General features: G+C 36.8%; 1 protein-coding gene across 1 annotated transcript in view; it reads right to left on the reverse strand.

Annotated features, from left to right (window-relative positions):
- Positions 1-17580, reverse strand: part of THSD7A (thrombospondin type 1 domain containing 7A) — a 475175-nt gene that overhangs the window by 78134 nt on the left and 379461 nt on the right. The gene's annotated exons all lie outside the window — the stretch shown is intronic.

Consider the following 17580-nt stretch of genomic DNA (forward strand, 5'->3'; position numbering starts at 1 on the left):
AGGAGCCTGACGTTTTTGACCTTAAATTACAGTGAGGGCATAGAGGGCCTCAGGTTAGACAACACCGTCTGGATCTATGTACTAAAACCTATTGCCTAGGAGTGCAGGGCTTTGTAATAGAGTGTGTAAATGGACATAACTAGCAATTTTAGCAAGGCAAGATTTTCTCTGTGTAGTTGAACACAACTTAATGCAACTGCTTCAGACCTAACATAAAAGGCCCTTCTAAATTGTTCAATTGTGGATGCACTTCCCTATTTCTTAGCTTTAGATGTGCTTTTCATTTAGTACACATGACTTGACTTTGGAAGGGCCAGTTTGTAAGAAAAGAACAGGGGCCCCTAAATTTTTAAAAATATGAAAATCCTGGTAGGGTGAACAGTGTTGGCCTTGATGAAGGTTAGATGACAGAAACAAATAAAAAACATTAAGTGTCTCAAAGAGAATCTACCCCCTTGAGGGAGGACACATCTGGTACTCTGTTTAATCATAGCAGTCTAAGATGGTGGTTCTCATGTCTGGCTGCAGATTATAATCCCCTGGATAACCTTTGGAAAATACCTATGCCCTTACTAAACTCTAATGCTCTGATTTCCCTGGTTGAGGTTGGGGTCCTGGGATTTAGGATACGTTTTAAGCTTTCTGATGATTTAATTATCCAAGCTATATGAGAACTACTGCTCTAGTAGGTAATATATTTTCACCTGCATCAGAAACACCTAGAATGTTATTAAACATGAAGATCCCTGGACCCAAAAAGAGTTCCATAATCTGGACCAATCCAGATAATGAGATATCTGCTATGGGGTCAGGAATATGCATTTTTTTTAAGATGCTCAGGTGATCCTTACGCAGATTCAAGTTTGAGACCCACCAGCTTGAGTATTCAAGGTACAGGAAGGGTTCTGGCAAACATATATGGCTAAGACAGAAAATCCTTTGGTACCTAATCAGCCTGGTACCATGCCAAGCTTTGGGAAACAATGGCTGAACATTGTATGAACTAAAAGAGCTCTCAGCTTGGAGTTCAAAGGAAGGGCATGATAGAAATTTGTACAGGGAATAGATAAAAAAGAACATCCATATAGTTTAGAAGAACATCATCTGTAACACAGTGTAGGAGAAATCCTCGAGATGCAGGCTATAAACGAGCTGCTATGATTTTGAAGTTCTTTCTACACCTGCCATTTGGAAGCAGGATTGACCCTTTTAGACACTCTAAACTTAGTAAGTGCCGATGGTTCATGGACAAAGTTGCCCCAAGGATGCTAAAAAAAAATTGATAAAGAGAAAGATATTAAACTTTTTACTAATCAGGACATGCAAGAGCCTCAAGAATGATATATTTGGAAAATAAGACATCTGATTATATGAGAATCGTAAGCTGTGAAGAGGGTTTCGCTGTTTGTAACTAAAAGAAAATTAAAAATTACCAAACTAAATTTGGGTTCTTTGAAATCAGACTACTTTTACCTACTCATTCCATTTAGCTCTTTGAAACAGACTTCAATATAAATCTTTTGAGAAATTAGATGAAACTGACTTAGGTTCTCTCTTAAGGGTCTTTCTTACAAATTTTGTTTCAGAATTGCTCCAACCATTATCCTGTTATGTGACACCAAAAAGAAAAACAAAATAAAATAACACTACTACCAATACAATTCCAGAAACAATTTATTTTGTGCAGATCTATACTATTCACATAAACTGGAATCCCTTTTCCCCATATACCTGCACTACATAAAATCTTAAGTACTCTAGCTAGTTGAAAAGAAAAAAAAATTGTGTAAAATTCCCATAGCTATTCTCACTCTGCGCTTTACACCCCTTATCTGAGGTTTTAGACAGTGTACTTTTGGAATAAATTACTCATACAATGTTATCCAAACAAGCGGCAACAGCACAATCTGTACAATATACTGAAAATTTATCCTACATCTCAACTTGTTTGTATTCTGACTTAGAGGAAACACAATTCAAACGCAGAAATGCAATCTGAAATGAACTTCCTGATACTAGGGCGAGGAAAATATAAATGTTTGGAAAGGAAACCATCTGGTCTCTCAACTTTATAGATCTTAAAAATCATTTCTAAAACACTGAAAACAGGGTGATTTGAACAGTAGAAAAGATGGATCATACTAAGAGCACAGTTTCTTAGCACACCAGAAAACTACATATACCCAGAAAATTTGTATCTGTATTTACAGGTGAAGCATGTATATGTCATATCTAATGATTACACAAGTTCTCCTTTGAGCTGAAGCATTGTTAGCAAGATGGGAAAAAGTCATGTTACCCTACAGATAATTCACCATGAAAGCTTCTCAGTGAGATCAGCAAAAATCAAACTGATTATTTTAAAGTAAAATTCCATATTTAACTCTGTTGATTATATCCATTTACTTCATTTATTTATTGTATTTATATAAAGCTCAGCAATTTTTATTTAAGTGATATAGGACAGGCTGCTCCTGGCAGACTGAAAGCATGGGAAGAATCAATATGACTGATTTGTGGGTTACATATGAATCAAGTTAAACAAGCTTAGCCCATCAATATTGGGAAAATGCTGTAAAGATAAATAAGAGAAGTTTCTTCAACAAATACATGCTATGAAAAAGGGAGCTATAACTGTTGTCAGATTAAAAGTGACCTAAGAAATACACGAACCAAATGCAACGTGGAGACCTTTTGAAACCTCAGTTTGAACAAACTATGCATAAACATTTTTGAGACAATGGAGAAAAATTATTAGATAAAAATATTAGATACTTTGAAAGAATTGCTAATTATAATGCTGTTGTTATGTTAAAAATGCTCAAGTATTTATGGATGATATATATCTTACTTGGAAGTTGCTTTAAAATACTCCAGCAAAATTCTTTTTAAGTGTGTGGACAGACGACCAAGAATAGCAACATGTTAAAAACTGCTGAAGCTGAGTAAATGATGACTACATTGCTAGTACTCATTATATTAGTCCCTCTACTTTTGTGTATCTTTGAAACTTCCCATAAGTTTAAATTAAAAAGATTAGTAAGTTGAATAAGTAAAGTTAATTCTAGAATGTTCTCACGTAAATTGAGTTTCAAGCTATGTTTTAAAGAGAAAAATAATAAAGGTTCATGGACTAAAAGGGAATAGATAACACTGGCTGAGCTAAGAGGACATGGATATCTGTGTTATGCATACGTGAATGCGTAAATGGAAGGCTACTGATGCAGCTCTGAAGCAGATCAAATGGAATTCTGAGTGTAATTGCTCATCTTCATTTTTGAAGAGGAATGAAATTTCCTTATTATTCAGGTTTCACAACAAGAAGGTGTTCTATTGCTCAGTGAATTACCCTTCAGCGTGTAAGGCCATGCGCTCATTCTGTTTGAATAATCAGAATGAAATAAATTGCCTGATCCAAAATGGGCACATAGAAGTTCATTACAGGAAACAGAATAGGATCAATGCCTTAGTGCAGTGAAAGCTGTTGGATTATATATAGCAAATGGTCAAAGAGCTCTGTGACCTTATTTATTAAACTGAACAATATTAACATGGTTTATACCACTACACTAGTGTCTGGGTAGCATTACAGACAGAACATGATCAGCTCATTGAGTAATTAGATGAGTGATTTTTTCCTATGGTTTTATGAAAAAAATGGCAATAGCGAGAATGAATCATGTAGAAATGAAGAAGAAAAAGCTTAATGTGAGTGTGAGCTAGTTCCCAAGAGACCTAATTGTGCTTAGAAATAAGATCAAATCTATAAATAATCCAAGAGGGCTCCAGTTGTTTACTAGGTAGATATAATGATCCTGGTCTTTGTCTGTGTAAAAGAGATTTTCACTGACAAGTTTGCCAAATTATAGTTCCTAATTACAATTTGTTGAGTGTAGCCCTGGCACAATGGAAAGAAATGTACCTTCATTTTTGATTGATCCTAAATAGTTACCAATGATCCCCAGTCTCACTGATGCTTATAATATATGTGAGAATACTAGGATGAGAACTTACTAGGAAATAATGATCAGTTCCCAGTGGAGTAGCTGAGACTGAGGTTGGCTAAGATCCCCAGTTAGGATCTGGGAAGGGTTAACTGCATCAGAACACATGGAGCATCCAAGAACAATCACAGACCCAGCACGGTGCCAAGCTTATTTTATGAGCTACTATTTAAAAAATAGCAAATGTTAATAAGCATTTTATAACAGATCTCCCAGAGAGATATAAAACGAAACCCAAAACCCCAAATTAACGAGGATGCTAATATTCATAGGAAGTTAAACATTTTAAAATATAAATAATTCTAGAAGTTTTAAATAATGGTATATATAACTGCAGAGTATAAAACCTGGGTAATAACTAATAAATATATCAGCCAAAAAAGAGATTAAAAATTATGTCTGTATAAAATTTCCTTAAAGCAAGCTCCTTCTCTTTTTCCTACCTAGTTCTTTTTCCACTTCTTTTTCTTTCTATTGAAGAAAGAAATTTCTTTTGACAATTAACAGATAATGTGCCCTGCCAGGATAAATTGGCCCAGATATTATGAGCCTAACCTCAATAATGCCTCTAAAATGTAACCTTTAAAAAAAGAGCAAAGTGGGTCAGAGTTTTCAGCAAAGGGTGAAGCAAGGCCCATCAACATAGATTAAACCATGTAACTTAAGCATATTTGTTCACAAAAAATAAGAGCATAAAATATAGTTAAATTATTGTATTGCACATTCCACATTTAGATTTAAGTTTAATAGGGGAGAATTAGAATTTTTCTTTTACCTTTTTTTTTTTAAGGACCCTCCTTTTGTAATCTTTTTAAACCAATAAGTGACACAGGGTGAGGACTCCTAGGGCCAGGAGGACCTCTCCTATGCAAGGTATATTATTGAAGTATTTTTCTTTTTTGTGGTCTAGATTCGAGAATGCATCCAAATTATGTTGGCTTCCATCTAAAGAGACTGATGTCAGATTTTAGTGACCAGTGACATTACAACAGATGTTCCTTGGCAGGCAAGAAAACAGAGGGGCTATTAGATTAGGCTAGATGGGGTAGACCCTAGAAAATATTAACTCTAGTTCCATCTAATCTACAGCAAGTACACTTGGCATGATTATCAACATGAAGATTGAGCAAGAGCAAATTTACCGTCATTTATGTGATATGTCTACCTTGAATCTTTGCAACTTTTAAAAATTCTACTCTTCGTAGAAACATGTCACAAAGTAATAAACACTGGAATGATACACATTGAAGAAGTAGTTACTGGGGGAGGAGCCAAGATGGCCGAATAGGAACAGCTCCGGTCTACAGCTCCCAGCGTGAGCGACGCAGAAGACGGGTGATTTCTGCATTTCCATCTGAGGTACCGGGTTCATCTCACTAGGGAGCGCCAGACAGTGGGCGCAGGCCAGTGGGTGCGCGCACCGTGCGCGAGCCGAAGCAGGGCGAGGCAGTGCCTCACCTGGGAAGCGCAAGGGGTCAGGGAGTTCCCTTTCCGAGTCAAAGAAAGGGGTGACCGACGCACCTGGAAAATCGGGTCACTCCCACCCGAATATTGCGCTTTTCAGACCGGCTTAAAAAACGGCGCACCACGAGACTATATCCCACACCTGGCTCGGAGGGTCCTACGCCCACGGAGTCTCGCTGATTGCTAGCACAGCAGTCTGAGATCAAACTGCAAGGCGGCAGCGAGGCTGGGGGAGGGGCGCCCGCCATTGCCCAGGCTTGCTTAGGTAAACAAAGCATCCCGGAAGCTCGAACTGGGTGGAGCCCACCACAGCTCAAGGAGGCCTGCCTGCCTGTGTAGGCTCCACCTCTGGGGGCAGGGCACAGACAAACAAAAAGACAGCAGTAACCTCTGCAGACTTAAATGTCCCTGTCTGACAGCTTTGAAGAGAGCAGTGGTTCTCCCAGCACGCAGCTGGAGATCTGAGAACGGGCAGACTGCCTCCTCAAGTGGGTCCCTGACCCCTGACCCCCGAGCAGCCTAACTGGGAGGCACCCCCAAGCAGGGGCACACTGACACCTCACATGGCAGGGTATTCCAACAGACCTGCAGCTGAGGGTCCTGTCTGTTAGAAGGAAAACTAACAAACAGAAAGGACATCCACACCGAAAACCCATCTGTACATCACCATCATCAGAGACCAAAAGTAGATAAAACCACAAAGATGGGGAAAAAACAGAACAGAAAAACAGGAAACTCTAAAATGCAGAGCGCCTCTCCTCCTCCAAAGGAACGCAGTTCCTCACCAGCAATGGAACAAAGCTGGATGGAGAATGATTTTGACGAGCTGAGAGAAGAAGGCTTCAGACGATCAAATTACTCTGAGCTACGGGAGGACATTCAAACCAAAGGCAAAGAAGTTGAAAACTTTGAAAAAAATTTAGAAGAATGTATAACTAGAATAACCAACACAGAGAAGTGCTTAAAGGAGCTGATGGAGCTGAAAACCAAGGCTCGAGAACTACGTGAAGAATGCAGAAGCCTCAGGAGCCGATGCGATCAACTGGAAGAAAGGGTATCAGCAATGGAAGATGAAATGAATGAAATGAAGCGAGAAGGGAAGTCTAGAGAAAAAAGAATAAAAAGAAATGAGCAAAGCCTCCAAGAAATATGGGACTATGTGAAAAGACCAAATCTACGTCTGATTGGTGTACCTGAAAGTGATGCGGAGAATGAAACCAAGTTGGAAAACACTCTGCAGGATATTATCCAGGAGAACTTCCCCAATCTAGCAAGGCAGGCCAACGTTCAGATTCAGGAAATACAGAGAACGCCACAAAGATACTCCTCGAGAAGAGCAACTCCAAGACACATAATTGTCAGATTCACCAAAGTTGAAATGAAGGAAAAAATGTTAAGGGCAGCCAGACAGAAAGGTCGGGTTACCCTCAAAGGGAAGCCCATCAGACTAACAGCGGATCTCTCGGCAGAAACCCTACAAGCCAGAAGAGAGTGGGGGCCAATATTCAACATTCTTAAAGAAAAGAATTTTCAACCCAGAATTTCATATCCAGCCAAACTAAGCTTCATAAGTGAAGGAGAAATAAAATATTTTACAGACAAGCAAATGCTGACCGATTTTGTCACCACCAGGCCTGCCCTAAGAGAGCTCCTGAAGGAAGCGCTAAACATGGAAAGGAACAACCGGTACCAGGCGCTGCAAAATCATGCCAAAATGTAAAGACCATCGAGACTAGGAAGAAACTGCATCAACTAACGAGCAAAATCACCAGCTAACATCATAATGACAGGATCAAATTCACACGTAACAATATTAACTTTAAATGTAAATGGACTAAATCCTCCAATTAAAAGACACAGACTGGCAAGTTGGATAAAGAGTCAAGACCCATCAGTGTGCTGTATTCAGGAAACCCATCTCACGTGCAGAGACACACATAGGCTCAAAATAAAAGGATGGAGGAAGATCTACCAAGCAAATGGAAAACAAAAAAAGGCAGGGGTTGCAATCCTAGTCTCTGATAAAACAGACTTTAAACCAACAAAGATCAAAAGAGACAAAGAAGGCCATTACATAATGGTAAAGGGATCAATTCAACAAGAGGAGCTAACTATCCTAAATATATATGCACCCAATACAGGAGCACCCAGATTCATAAAGCAAGTCCTGAGTGACCTACAAAGAGACTTAGACTCCCACACATTAATAATGGGAGACTTTAACACCCCACTGTCAACATTAGACAGATCAACGAGACAGAAAGTCAACAAGGATACCCAGGAATTGAACTCAGCTCTGCACCAAGCGGACCTAATAGACATCTACAGAACTCTCCACCCCAAATCAACAGAATATACATTTTTTTCAGGACCACACCACACCTATTCCAAAATTGACCACATAGTTGGAAGTAAAGCTCTCCTTAGCAAATGTAAAAGAACAGAAATTATAACAAACTATCTCTCAGACCACAGTGCAATCAAACTAGAACTTAGGATTAAGAATCTCACTCAAAGCTGCTCAACTACATGGAAACTGAACAACCTGCTCCTGAATGACTACTGGGTACATAACGAAATGAAGGCAGAAATAAAGATGTTCTTTGAAACCAACGAGAACAAAGACACAACATACCAGAATCTCTGGGACGCATTCAAAGCAGTGTGTAGAGGGAAATTTATAGCACTAAATGCCCACAAGAGAAAGCAGGAAAGACCCAAAATTGACACCCTAACATCACAATTAAAAGAACTAGAAAAGCAAGAGCAAACACATTCAAAAGCTAGCAGAAGGCAAGAAATAACTAAAATCAGAGCAGAACTGAAGGCAATAGAGACACAAAAAACCCTTCAAAAAATCAATGAATCCAGGAGCTGGTTTTTTGAAAGGATCAACAAAATTGATAGACCGCTAGCAAGACTAATAAAGAAAAAAAGAGAGAAGAATCAAACAGACACAATAAAAAATGATAAAGGGGATATCACCACCGATCCCACAGAAATACAAACTACCATCAGAGAATACTACAAACACCTCTACGCAAATAAACTAGAAAATCTAGAAGAAATGGATACATTCCTCGACACATACACTCTCCCAAGACTAAACCAGGAAGAAGTTGAATCTCTGAATAGACCAATAACAGGAGCTGAAATTGTGGCAATAATCAATAGTTTACCAACCAGAAAGAGTCCAGGACCAGATGGATTCACAGCTGAATTCTACCAGAGGTACAAGGAGGAACTGGTACCATTCCTTCTGAAACTATTCCAATCAATAGAAAAAGAGGGAATCCTCCCTAACTCATTTTATGAGGCCAGCATCATTCTGATACCAAAGCCAGGCAGAGACACAACCAAAAAAGAGAATTTTAGACCAATATCCTTGATGAACATTGATGCAAAAATCCTCAATAAAATACTGGCAAACCGAATCCAGCAGCACATCAAAAAGCTTATCCACCATGATCAAGTGGGCTTCATCCATGGGATGCAAGGCTGGTTCAATATACGCAAATCAATAAATGTAATCCAGCATATAAACAGAGCCAAAGACAAAAACCACATGATTATCTCAATAGATGCAGAAAAAGCCTTTGACAAAATTCAACAACCCTTCATGCTAAAAACTCTCAATAAATTAGGTATTGATGGGACATATTTCAAAATAATAAGAGCTATCTATGACAAACCCACAGCCAATATCATATTGAATGGGCAAAAACTGGAAGCATTCCCTTTGAAAACTGGCACAAGACAGGGATGCCCTCTCTCACCACTCCTATTCAACATAGTGTTGGAAGTTCTGGCCAGGGCAATCTGGCAGGAGAAGGAAATAAAGGGCATTCAATTAGGAAAAGAGGAAGTCAAATTGTCCCTGTTTGCAGACGACATGATTGTTTATCTAGAAAACCCCATCGTCTCAGCCCAAAATCTCCTTAAGCTGATAAGCAACTTCAGCAAAGTCTCAGGATACAAAATCAATGTACAAAAATCACAAGCATTCCTATACACCAACAACAGACAAACAGAGAGCCAAATCATGAGTGAACTCCCATTCACAATTGCTTCAAAGAGAATAAATTACCTAGGAATCCAACTTACAAGGAATGTGAAGGACCTCTTCAAGGAGAACTACAATCCACTGCTCAAGGAAATAAAAGAGGATACAAACAAATGGAAGAACATTCCATGCTCATGGGTAGGAAGAATCAATATCGTGAAAATGGCCATACTGCCCAAGGTAATTTATAGATTCAATGCCATCCCCATCAAGCTACCAATGACTTTCTTCACAGAATTGGAAAAAACTACTTTAAAGTTCATATGGAACCAAAAAAGAGCCCGCATCGCCAAGTCAATCCTAAGCCAAAAGAACAAAGCTGGAGGCATCACACTACCTGACTTCAAACTATACTACAAGGCTACAGTAACCAAAACAGCATGGTACTGGTACCAAAACAGAGATATAGATCAATGGAACAGAACAGAGCCCTCAGAAATAACGCCACTTACCTACAACTATCTGATCTTTGACAAACCTGAGAAAAACAAGCAATGGGGAAAGGATTCCCTATTTAATAAATGGTGCTGGGAAAACTGGCTAGCCATATGGAGAAAGCTGAAACTGGATCCCTTCCTTACACCTTATACAAAAATCAATTCAAGATGGATTAAAGATTTAAACGTTAGACCTAAAACCATAAAAACCCTAGAAGAAAACCTAGGCATTACCATTCAGGACATAGGCGTGGGCAAGGACTTCATGTCCAAAACACCAAAAGCAATGGCAACAAAAGCCAAAACTGACAAATGGGATCTAATTAAACTAAAGAGCTTCTGCACAGCAAAAGAAACTACCATCAGAGTGAACAGGCAACCTACAACATGGGAGAAAAATTTCGCAACCTACTCATCTGACAAAGGGCTAATATCCAGAATCTACAATGAACTCAAACAAATTTACAAGAAAAAAACAAACGACCCCATCAAAAAGTGGGCGAAGGACATGAATAGACACTTCTCAAAAGAAGATATTTATGCAGCCAAACAACACATGAAAAAATGCTCATCATCACTGGCCATCAGAGAAATGCAAATCAAAACCACTATGAGATATCATCTCACACCAGTTAGAATGGCAATCATTAAAAAGTCAGGAAACAACAGGTGCTGGAGAGGATGTGGAGAAATAGGAACACTTTTACACTGTTGGTGGGACTGTAAACTACTTCAACCATTGTGGAAGTCAGTGTGGCGATTCCTCAGGGATCTAGAACTAGAAATACCATTTGACCCAGCCATCCCATTACTGGGTGTATACCCAAAGGACTATAAATCATGCTGCTATAAAGACACATGCACACGTATGTTTATTGCGGCATTATTCACAATAGCAAAGACTTGGAACCAACCCAAATGTCCAACAATGATAGACTGGATTAAGAAAATGTGGCACATATACACCATGGAATACTATGCAGCCATAAAAAAGGATGAGTTCATGTCCTTTGTAGGGACATGGATGAAATAGGAAACCATCATTCTCAGTAAACTATCGCAAGAACAAAAAACCAAACACCGCATATTCTCACTCATAGGTGGGAATTGAACAATGAGATCACATGGACAGAGGAAGGGGAATATCACACTCTGGGGACTGTGGTGGGGAGGGGGGAGGGGGGAGGGATAGCATTGGGAGATATACCTAATGCTAGATGACGAGTTAGTGGGTGCAGCACACCAGCATGGCACATGTATACATATGTAACTAACCTGCACAATGTGCACATGTACCCTAAAACTTAAAGTATAATTACAAAAAAAAAAAAAAAAAAAAAAAAAAAAAAAAAAAAAAGAAGTAGTTATTGACATTGCTTCTTAGGGCAGTTGTAAAGAAAAGAATAAACAAAGCATCCAAAATTGACATTATGGTCATGTATTTCTAATGCAAATTTAATGGCCATTCTATCCATAGTTATTATGGCTAGGTTTCAATTACATAGCCACTGACCAATAATTTAGCCTTCTAAATACCATCTGAACTGTATAAATATGAACAGAGAGAAAAGACAGGGGAGGTTATAGTTCTATTCAAAGTTTATACACTAGTGACTTGAATAGTATGAAGAAAATATAAGCTGTCTATTCACTTAAAAGTTAAAATGAAATATGGCCATACTTCATGTTATTTGCATTTCTCTTTTATTGACAATTTTATAGGGAAGATGCCTATTTCAAAGATCCTCTAAAATTTCCATAAGAGATTTAAGAATGATTCAGGTTTTAAAGTTGCCAAATCGCTTCAATGTCTTCTTTAAAAATTTCTCTTTTTCCTCTCTCTTTTTAGTTCTTATGCCATTATACAAAATTTCCTGGAATATAACATTCTCAATACCCAAAGCCTTGTAAAAATCCTTCACTACTTATCATTTTTTTTAATGAGAAAAAGAAAAACAAAACTATCCTTGCCCCTTGCCTCTAACTCACTCACAGGAACCCTAGGCAAACTGGTCAATGAGTTGTTCCTAAACATAAAGATTTTACTTGTTGCCTTTTTGCTTGAGTCATCCTATATTTAAAGCTGTTTCTCTTTCACTATGCCTTATCAGTGGTTATCTCTTTTTTTTTCAATTCTTCAGTGATTATTGTGTATATACACTACTAATGTATTATTATGACTTGTAACCCAAGTCATGTATACCTATAGTATATTTTCTACCATACTAAGTTAACTGAATCTATTTGTTATACATTTTTAATATCTCAAGAGGCTGGACCTAGTACCATGAAGGCAATGTGAAATATGTAGCATGCATTCAATAAATATTTATGAGAGAATGTATTATATTGAATTATATTCAGAAAGTTTGGATTGGTTTTTAGAAATTTGAGTTACCTGTTTTCACAGCTTTCTGAAAGAGCATAATATTAACAAACATACAGCTCTGTACACTAAGATGATAGGAATTTTATTTAAAAGTACGGATCCTGCACTATTGCTATATACTGAGTTGTATCTCCCTCAAATCCACATGTTGAAATCACCAGTGTGATGGTGGTATTTGAAGGTGAGGTCATGAGTGTGAGGTTCCTATGACGGGATTAATGCCCTTCTCAGATGAGACCTGAGTGCTCTTTCTCTTTCTCTCTCTCTCTCTCTCTCTCTCTCTCTCTCTCTCTCTCTCTCCCCTTGCTTTCTCTCTCTGCCTTGTTTTTTCTCTGCCATGTAACGGCACAGTGAGAAGATGGCTGTCTGCAAGTCAGGAAATAGGCCTTTGTCAAGAACCAAATTGGCTGGCACCTTGACCTTCACATGCACCAGAACTGTGAGAAATAAATATTTATTTAAGCTACTTGATCTATAGTGTTTTGTTATAGAAGCCCAAGAATCCTGATAAAACTATCAACACAACATTTTAAGCATTTATTTTAGAAAAGATTTCTAATGTTTCTACGGAAACACTTGATGAACTTAAAGAAAATACCCATTATGTAGCAGAGTAGCTAATTCAATTTAGAGAAGATTGGGCAAGAATTACTGGTGATTCTGGGGATAATTGATATAAAATTCTGCTTCAGCATTATGCCACTTTTCCTTTTAAATGTAAAGGAATTGGGCCATAAATAAAAAATTCCTATGTGCTTTTCAAACTTTCAGGAATATATAAATTTTCTTTTAAAGTACTCTGTGTTCTAATATAATAGATCAGAAAAACTTTTCATATAGTTTTGACATATATAAAATATAGATTTTTATCAAGACTGCATTTACTTGATTAGAAGAGACTCTACCTATATTCTTATTCCTGTGTTGCTTTAACTCATTTCTGAATAAGGATGATTCTCACAAATTTGCTTTAGAGCGAATGTCAGTGCTGAGATCATAAGTAAACAGTTTACAATTTTTAAAGAGGCTCTGGGAACACAATTGCTTCCCAAATCTTTTGAAATATGTCATCACAGATAGTTCCTCCAATTTGAGAAATTATGCTATTAATAGTATTAAGAGTAAAAATGAAAGTATGTCTATAAAGGCCACTTTATTTTATTGTTAACAGGTGGTTAAAAGTAGGTGCAGGCCTAGGAGGCATGGCTAGTAAGGTGATAAGAAGGAATTTGTGTTACATTTTTCTATCAATATGGAAGGGTCCAGACATTGGAGAAGAACTGAATCATAATAGGTGACCTTTTAAGTGTTGGGCTGAATGGCACATATTATATGAGACACACACATTCTCTCTTTTCTATGTGTACTTAGTAAATTAACTCTGAATGTCCAGCTTTTGAGTATAATTTATCATGTTCTAGACAAGGGAATTTTGGAGGCTGGAATGTTTTTCTCTCTTGTCTTCCATAGCCCATGTATTTTCTGGTTTCACCTTTAGCCCCTTTTTAATTTTAATTTTTACTACTAAAGTTCTTAGAGTCAACATTTTATTCCTAACCTCCCCCAAAAAGAATGCTGCAATTTCATCCTTAAAGGCAGATATTTTACTGTTGTCCCAGTCTTTAAAATCTACTACTTTCATAACTATAAAATAGTTCTTTTATTGCTGAATTGAATTTGTATACATCTTCCCAAGTGACAAGATAAATTCCAGGGATTTTCTGATCCTATTGGGTAATGACTATTCAGTATTATTAGAAGTTCTGACTACATCATTGGTTACATGGCTTTCGGGTTTAGATCAAGGGTCAGCAATTTTTTTCTGTAAAAGACTACATGGTAATTATTTTTGGCTTTGTAGGCCATATGGGTCTGTCATAACTACTCAATTGTGCCTTGTATCATGAAAGCAGCCATAGGCAATATGTAAAAAAATGGCTGTGGCTGTGTTCTGATAAAACTAATTACAAAAAACAGGCTGCGGACTGGATTTAGCTCATAGGCCATATAGTTTACTGACTCCTGGTATGGACAAATAGATTGATAAAAGTCATGAAGTAAACATTTCTATCTCTAGAATCATACAATGGTAAAGTTAGCTATCTCATATCTTAGTTACATGATATTATTCAAGTGGGAGTACAACGACACAATAATTTAAAGTTAATAACATTTAAGTTAAATTCTTTAAAAGAAATGCTTAAAGAATCTACAAGTGCAAACTTGTTAGAGAAAAAAGAAATCTATTAATGATAAGGTATAATCGCTTTTATTCATATATATAATAAAAGTTGCATTTTAGAGTTCTTAGCTTTTTTATAACTTCAGCAATTCACTCTATGGAAATGTTACCCAAATTTCCATCTGCCATCTTATGCTATCTCTACAGCTACATTTCTACATTTCATGTGCATACCTGAATATTTCCACTTGGCTAACCATGCCATGGCCTCAAATATAAAATGTATAAAATATACTTTCCAAAATTAGCTCTACTTTTAGACCTAGAATTTTCACCAATATAACTATTCTTAAATTAAAAATGTTGGAGTTAAAGAATCATATGATCAACTTTGACTCTTTTATTTTTATCTCTCTTCTATTGTCTGCTACTAAGTCCCAAAAATATTTCCCTCTATCATATGTCCACAATTTATTTATTTTTGCCTATTTCATATTACTGTTGTTTCTATGACTTCAACCTTGCACTGCTACAGCAGCATACTATCTGGCATTCAGGCCCATGTGTCTTATCTTTCTAATTTATTCTGTACACGCTGACAGATAAAACACTGCTTTCATCAGGTCCTTGCTCATACCACTTATCGAACAAGTTCTAAAATACTGATCTTGACATTTATAGCCTTCCACGAAATCACCCCAGGCTCCAGATCACATCTTCAGAGCTCAATCCACCCACTTTTCTGTGAACACATTTAATGTTTTTGTTTTTCTTACCTCAAACACTTAGCTTATAGAATTGATCTTATCTTGTATTCTTTTATCCTCTCTACTTCTTCTAATATTATAGTACAAGTCAAGTCCCAACCCATACTTTAAGTCTTTCCTCAGCTCTTCAGCTTCAAATGATTGGCTTTGCAATTGATAAGTTTCAGTCTTTAATTCTTGTTAGGTGACATTAACAGTGATCTAATTTCCCTAAAAAATATAAGCTCTCTGGTTTAAAGATCTTCATCCTTTCTTAACATTTATAGCTTTTTCTACAGTCTTCCAAATGCAAAAACAGTGGAATGAGTAATTGAAATGAGAAATTCTGATGTGCTAGGGGGGACAGAGAGCAGCTTCTCTATAGTCTTTGTTGATTGATTTAATGTTTACTATATAATTATTTTTGTCATAAAAATAGCACAAGTTCATTTTTTTATTTAAGTCTCTGACCACATAAGTAAGGATAAAGATGAAAATAGCAAGAACTTGGCGAGTTAATAATGTGGAGTTCTGAAAACAGCCACGACCATCAAAGGAAGAAAATTTTGTCTTCTTGCAATTAGTAAAAGATACTTCTACATTCTTAAGATTCTCCACTTCCTGTTTCTACAGAAATATAAGCTGTACGAAAAAGCAGTCTTTCATCTACTCTGGAAACAAAGAAAAAGACTGTCTTCATATGGAAGTTAAAGGGATTGTTCTAAATATATTTATGAATATATCACTTGTTATAATGCAACTTTCACTTCCCAGATACCCTGAAAATGGATAAGATTGCTGAGGTACAGCAAGTTGTTTGACAAATATGCCAAGATTAGGAAGCACTATGTAAGTACAGGCAGAAAAAGAGACACCAGTAATAGGAAATCAAAAATGGAACAATCAGAAAGATAGGAGAAAGTCACACACTGAAGATGCTAAAGACCCTTTTATCACAGAGGGAGTGGGTAACAAGTATTCACTACTACAAGGTGGCCACCCAGGATGAAGAATGAACAGTTTTCCGATTTGGAAATGCAAAGGTTGCTGGTAATCACAGAAAGAATAGTTTTTGTACAGATTGTGTGTCAAAACCCAAAAGGCCCATATGCATACATTCACTTGGGTTATGAACAAACAGGAAGAGGGAAGAAATTAACATTTAATGAAGACAACATGTGCCAACTACTCTAAGGCTTTTGTGTTCTTAACCTTAAAGGGAGGAAATGAATCATCCAAGGTTGTGCAGCTTATATGCCATTGTTTGGAACTGAGGCTGTTTTCACACTTGTGCTGCTTCTACTGATCTTGTATTTCCTCCAGTGGTGTTTTATAAAGATATGGCTTTCATCTGCTTTACCTAATTTTATTTCACATTTTGATCTCTGGGTATTGTTTGTGCATCTATTATGAAAATTTGAATAATCCTAAAATATCATTTGGTCCAAACCCCTCTTTTTTTTAATCTAAATAAATTGAGGTCCAGAAGGTGAAGGGATGAGTAAGACACACTGTATCAGTAAAAGAATGGAGACTAAAACTTATGTTTCCTGATTCCCAAACTCATGCTCATTTTCATTATAACCTCTATATAGAACCCAAAATATATGCAAATCAACGCCTGATTCAAGAAGGAGTTAGCAGGGCATGACAAGAAGATCTCATATCACTCAGTTTCTTAAAGAATGATTTGAAATGGAGGAGAACGACTTTCAGTTCTATATACTTAAGTCTCTATAACTGTAAAGGGAGTCACAGTTATGTTTTACCCAAAGTTGATGGTGGGAGATACATAATGAGAATTATGCAAATAAAATAAAATCCTAAAAACTACTGCAACTAGGAATTTAAGATTATTTGGAAACTAAGTTTTATGTTCCAGAAGAAGACTTCTAAAAGGAAGATTATAAAAACGGGGGATTTTTTTTTTTTTTTTTTTTTTTACATAACAGAAGCATTTTTTTCTTAAAAAGGCAGTTTTTTTCACTGTACAGAAAATGAAGTCCCAGATCAAATCAGCAAAAACTGGAATTCTGCTCTATATCTTCAAATTTTTGTATCAACATCAAATACGTAACTACACATGGGAGAGCAAAATATGTTTTTTATAAATTAAAGTTGCTTGCATATTCAATTATGTATTATGCTACATTTTAAATACACAGCAGGAGCTGTATGCTATAAGTCAATATGAGTAAAAATAATCATGTGCTCTTTAAAGACTGAATTTGCTATGTCTGGAAGAAAGAACATATTCCAAATCTTGAGTTTCTATATTCCCTATAATATCTAGTA

Source organism: Pan troglodytes, chromosome 6 (assembly GCF_028858775.2).
Source record: "Pan troglodytes isolate AG18354 chromosome 6, NHGRI_mPanTro3-v2.0_pri, whole genome shotgun sequence".
NCBI classification, from domain to species: domain Eukaryota; kingdom Metazoa; phylum Chordata; class Mammalia; order Primates; family Hominidae; genus Pan; species Pan troglodytes.